At 40.2% G+C, this 6,030-nt stretch overlaps 2 pseudogenes; both read left to right on the forward strand.

The window, feature by feature from the left end:
- The first annotated feature begins 2,751 nt into the window (after positions 1-2,751).
- On the forward strand, positions 2,752-3,014 carry LOC113906508 (annotated as a pseudogene).
- Positions 3,015-3,100: 86 nt separating this feature from the next.
- On the forward strand, positions 3,101-3,890 carry LOC113906507 (annotated as a pseudogene).
- The last annotated feature ends 2,140 nt before the right edge of the window (positions 3,891-6,030 follow it).

Below are 6,030 nucleotides of genomic sequence, written 5' to 3' on the forward strand. Positions count from 1 at the left end.
TTAAACCTCATCAAAATTAAAACTTTCTGCATACCAAAAGAAACACTCAACAAAATGAAAAGGCATCCTACAAAATGAAGGAAAATATTCACAAGTCATGTATCAAGGGTCTACTGATGAGAATAAATGAAGGGCTGCAAGTCAACAACCAAAAAAAAAAAAAAAATCCAGTTTAAAAAAAATGGGCCAAGTAATAGACATTTCTCTAAAAGAGATATACAAATGGCCAATAAGGACATCAAAAGATGCTCAGCATCACTAATTATTAAGTAAATTCAAATTGCTATCACTTCATACCCAGAATGGCTACTACCAATAAAGCAAAATAACAAGTGTTGGCAAAGATGTGGAGAAACTGGAACCCTTGTGCCTTGCTGGTGGGTATGCATACAACTGCCGTATGATCCAGGAATTCCACCTCGAGGTAGATACCCAGAAAAATTGAAAGCAGGGACTCAAAAGGATATTTGTATACCAATGTTCATAGCAGCATTATTCACAATAGCCAACAAATAGTAGCACGTGTCCTTTGATGGATGAATACATAAACAAAATGTATATACATGCAATGGAATATTCAGCTTAGAAGGAGTAAATTCTGATGCTACAGCATAGATGAACCTTTAAAACTCCATATTGAGATCCGACACAGAAGGACAAATAGTGTATGATTCTACTTATATGAGGTACCTGAAATGATTAATAGAAATAACAAGTAGAATAGTGGTTACCTGGGGTTAAGGGAAAGCAAGAATGGAGAGTTTTTGTTTGCTAGGTACAGAGTTTCAGTTTGGGAGGATGAAAAATCATGAAGACAAAGGGGTATGGTTAAATACATATGAATGTATTTAATGACACTGAATTATACATTTTTTAAAATGGTCAAAATGATAAATCTTAGGTTATATATATTTTACCACAATAAAAAAAAATTCTATACATATAATCACAAACTAGTGGCACACTTTGCAACTGTTGGTTAAAGCGTGTCAGTAATAACAATAGCTCGATAACAAGTTAATCGAGCTATTAACTTGTTCCTTGTTATGAAGGAACAGACTTCATATTAACAACCTAAATACTATACCTTAAGGAACTAGAAAAAGAAAAGCAAACAACCCAAAGCTAACAGAAGGAAGACTGAAATTAGAGTGGAAAGAAAATAGAAAAATAGAGAATGAAAATCAAAAGCTGGTTCTGTGAAAAGATCCACAAAATTGGCAAACCTATAACCAGAGTGACAAAAAAAGCTGTAAATACCTAAACTCAGAAATGAGTGGGGGGACATTAGCAATCTCATTTAAATAAAGGAATAATTATATACCAACAAATAACCTGGGTGAAATAGACAAATTCTTAGAAACACAATTTACCAAAACTGACTCAAGGAGAAATGGAAAATATGAAAAGGCTTATGTATGAGTGTGCTTAGTCACTCAGTTGTATCCAACTCTTTGGGACTCTATGGACCATAGCCCGCCAGGCTCCTCAGTCCATGCGGATTCTGCAGGCAAGAAAACGAGTGGGTTGCCATGCCCTCCTCCAGGGGATCTTCCCAACCCAGGCATTGAACCCAGGTCTTCTGCATTGCAAGTGGATTCTTTAGCATCTGAGTCACCAGGATAAAGGCTTATAATGAGAGATGACATCAGTAATCAAAAACCTCCCAACAGCAAGAGCTATGGATGTTGGATGATAGTGATGTGTAAATGTAGGTTCATTAATTGCAACAAATGAACCACCTTGTGGGAGATGTTGACGCTAGGGGAGATTTTAAGGAGAGAGGAAGCAGGAGTTACATGGGAACTCTGTACTTTCTGCTCAGTTTCTCTATGAACCTAAAACTGCTCTAAAAAACAAACTGTACTAAGAAACAAAAACTCCCAACAAAGAAAAGTCCAGGGCCAGATGGTTTCACTGGTGACTTCTGCCAAAAATTTAGAGAGTTAATAGCAATCCTCCCAAAAAAATAAAAACAGAGGGAATACTTCATTCTATGAGGCCAGCACTACCTTGATACCAAAGCCAGACAAAAATCCCCCAAGAAAAGAATATTACCCAAAAATCTCTTAAAAATACAGATGAAAATTCCTCACATAATACTAGCAAACCAAATGGAATATCATAGAAAAGGGGATTTATATACCACCAAGAGGTATTTGTCTCAGGAATGCAGGGTGCTTCAATATTAAGAAAGTCAACCAATGTAACATATCACATGAATAGAACAAAGGAGAAAAAACCCATTATCATTTCACTTGACACAAAAAGTATTTAGTAAAATCCAACACACTTTCATGATAAAAGCACTCAAAAAAAAAAAAAAATGTAATGGAAGAATAGAAAGTACAGGAGAGGAATAGGAATAGAACTTCCTCAACTTTATAAAGGACATTTATGGAAAACTCACAGCTAACATCAGGCATGTGTGCATGCTATGTTGCTTCATGTCCAACTCTGTGTGACCCTATGGTCTGTAGCCCACCAGGTTCCTCTGCTTGTGGGATTCTCCAGGCAAGAATACTGGAGTGGGTTGCCATGCCTTCCTCCAGGGAGTCTTCCTGACCCAGGGATCAAACCTGCATCTCTTATGACCCCTGTATTGGCAGGCGGGTTCTTTATCACTAGTGCCACCTGGGAAGGCCCAGCTAACACCATACTTAAGGCTAAAAGACTAAAAGCTTTCCTTCTAAGATCAAGAACAAGATAAGGATGCCCAGGCAGAGTGGAGTAGCAGTCGGAGATGTTCTGTTCTGAGGAGCAGCCAGTGGTGTGATGGTGCAAGCCAGGGACCATTTACACCTGAGACGGACTATGGAAAAGCAAGTACTGGAGGTGGAAGTCCAAGTCAAACATAGAAGGACAGCCTCACGGAGCAACCAGAAGTGTCACCTGTACCTGAGGTAATCTCAGCAGCAGCAGCAAGTACCTGTGGTTGATTTCCAGGCAGAACTGAAACGAGCTTTCTTAGCTGAGACACCAAGAAATGGTTAAAGCAGTACTGGAACACCTGGGTGGCTGATTCCAAAAGAAACAATCAAACAAAACTGCCTTCTCTTAGGTCTTAAGGATTCCAAATCTTTCCTGTGGGCATTGGATTTGGTGGAATAGCAATCATGACTGTGGGAAGGAGCAGCAAGGTGCTGCAGCACACATACCATAGGATAGAATATATCCTGCAAGATGGCCGGATCTTCATTGGTACGTTTAAGGCTTTTGACAAACATATGAACTTCACCCTCTATGACTGTGATGAGTTCAGGAGGATTAAGCCAACGGATGTGAAACAGCCCCAGCATGAAGAAAAGTGAGTTTGGGGTCAAGTGTTGCTCTGTGGGGAAACTTGGTTTCCATGACTCTGGAGGGAACGATACTGGCATTGCTCTGGTACCTCTTGCTGGAGCTGCAGGAGGCCCTGGGGTTGGCAGAGCAGTTAGCAGAGATGTTCCAGCTGGTGTTCCGATTCCCTAGGCCCCTGCTGGAACAGCAGGCTCTGTCCAAGGGATTGAGGGGTCATCCCAACAGGTAGTGACCCCACGAGGAGGAGGCACAGTAGCAGCTGCTGCTCCTGCCAGCACTGCTTGAACCCCAAGTAGTATCCACGAGGATGGGGGACTGCCCCCGCCACCATCAGTTGACCAAGCAACCCCACCTTCAGGAATTATGGCTCCTTCACCTGGTATGAAACCACCATGGGCCCACCACTTCCTTCCTCCTACTCAAGAGATATCAACAGGCATGCCCCCTCCAGGAATGAGGACCCCCTTCACCAGGAATAAAAGGTTCACCTCCTCCAAGAAAGCATCCACTAAGACCTGAGGGTACTACTGATCCTTCTGAGTCACTTTTTTTCGGCAATGAGTCTTGAGAAATATGTGGAGTGTTTGTGAACTTTTGTCTCCTCTGCTGCATTAATGAAAGTGAAAGTGTTAGTCACTCAGTGGTGTCCGACTCTTTGCAACCCCATGGACTGTACCCTGCCATGCTCCTCTGTCCATGGGATTCTCCAGGCAAGAATACTGGAGTGGGTTGCCACTCCCTTCTCCAGGGGAACCTTCCGACCCAGGGATTAAACCCTAGTCGCCTGCATTGCAGGCAGATTCTTTACCATGTGAGCCACCAGGGAAGCACTGCTACATTAAGATCAACTAATAGACACATGTGGGAAAAAAATGATGTCCACTTTCACTACTACTACTCCACATTATACTAGAAGTCTTAGCCAGAGGAATCAGTCAAGGAAGATAAATTAAAGGCATCCCATTTGGAATGGAAAAATTAAAACTATCTCTATTTGCAGATGATACCTAGCCTACATGGGCATCCCTGGTGGCTCAGCCATAAAGAATCTGCGTGCAATCCAAGAGATGTGGGTTCGATCCTTGGGTCAGGAAGATCCCCTGGAGAAGTAAATGGCTACACACTCCAGTATTCTTGCCTGGGAAATTCCATGGACAGAGGAGCCTAGTGGGCTACCATCCATGCGGTCACAAGAATCAGACATGACTTAGCAACTAAACACCACCACCACCATCTATCCTATACAGAGAAAATTCAAAAAATTTTCACCAAAAATTTAGTACTAATAAACAAATTCAGCCATGTTTCAGGGTACAACATCAATAATCACAAATCTGTTTGTGTTTCAAGTATAGAACACATAAAGAAAATTAAGAAAACAATTCCATTTGCAATAGAATCCAAAAAATAAATATCTATGAATAAATTTAATACAGCAAGTGAAAGACTTATACACTGAAAACTATAAAACATTGCTGCACTAAATGAAAAGACATGCTGTGTTTATGGGTTAGAAGACAGTCTCATGATGGAGAAGGAAATGGCAACCCACTCCAGTACTCTGGCCTAGAAAATTCCATGGATGGAGGAGCCTGGTAGGCTACAGTCCATGGGGTCGCAAAGAGTCGGACACGACTGAGCAACTTCATTTTCTTTCTTTCCATAGTTTCTTTTGGAGAAGGGAGTGGCAACCCACTCCAGTGTTCTTGCCTGGAGAATCCCATGGACAGAGGGGCCTGGTGGGCCACAGTCTATGGGGCTGCAAAGAGTCGGACATGACTAAGCAACTAACACACACACAGTCTCATGAAGATGGCAATGCTACCTAAAGCAAATGACAGATTCACTGCAATCCTTATGAAAATTTCAGCAGCCCATTTTGTAAAACTGTTGTGGAATACTTAAATGTCAAATTGGTTCTTATCATTAAAAATAAACTTTAAACAACACAAGACTAGTTATAATGAAAAGTTAAACTGCCTGGTATACACTCAAAGTGCTGTAATAAGCAGAGAAAGGATTGAATAATTATGTTCTCTAATTTAGGGTCAAGTGATTAAGGTACAAATATCCAGTTGTTAAGAACCCTGTCTTCTGAAGCTTTTAAAGAACTCCTACAGCAATTCTCCACTCTCCATCACACTTGTATGTTTGCCTTTGTCCTCCACTCCTCAAGTGCTCTTACACACATCAAAGATACTGTTTCCCCACACGTGGAATTACAAATGTCTACCAAGGTATGTAAGCTTTATAATAACACTGAAAGAAAGAATTCTGCAACCATACAAATCTCAGAATCTGTGAGCAAACTGCTCAACTCTATAGTTACTTCATCTGCAAAACAAGAATGACTAATAGAGTTGTTATAAGATCAAATTATTTATGTAAAGCATTTACAACAATACCAGGCACATTATGAACTCTCAATAAGAGCTGTATGATTTTGTATAACATACCCAAAAGTTATATATATATATATATATATATATATTTTTTTTTTTTTAAAGAACATGTGGAAGTATGCCTAACCTATTGCTTAGCTTGCTACAGCTATTCAAAATTGACATAATTAGGACTGTGTATCAGGCCTTGATCCAGATTTGTTTAAGAGGTCACTTCTCCTGCCTTATGAAATGTTCTACTGCAATTTTTTTTTAAATGATAATAGGAACTAAGAATAGGTACCTGTCCCTTTTTTGTGTTTGTTTCAGCTAGAAATGTTAAAATAAC

The sequence above is a fragment of the Bos indicus x Bos taurus genome, chromosome 16, assembly GCF_003369695.1.
Source record: "Bos indicus x Bos taurus breed Angus x Brahman F1 hybrid chromosome 16, Bos_hybrid_MaternalHap_v2.0, whole genome shotgun sequence".
Lineage (NCBI taxonomy): Eukaryota > Metazoa > Chordata > Mammalia > Artiodactyla > Bovidae > Bos > Bos indicus x Bos taurus.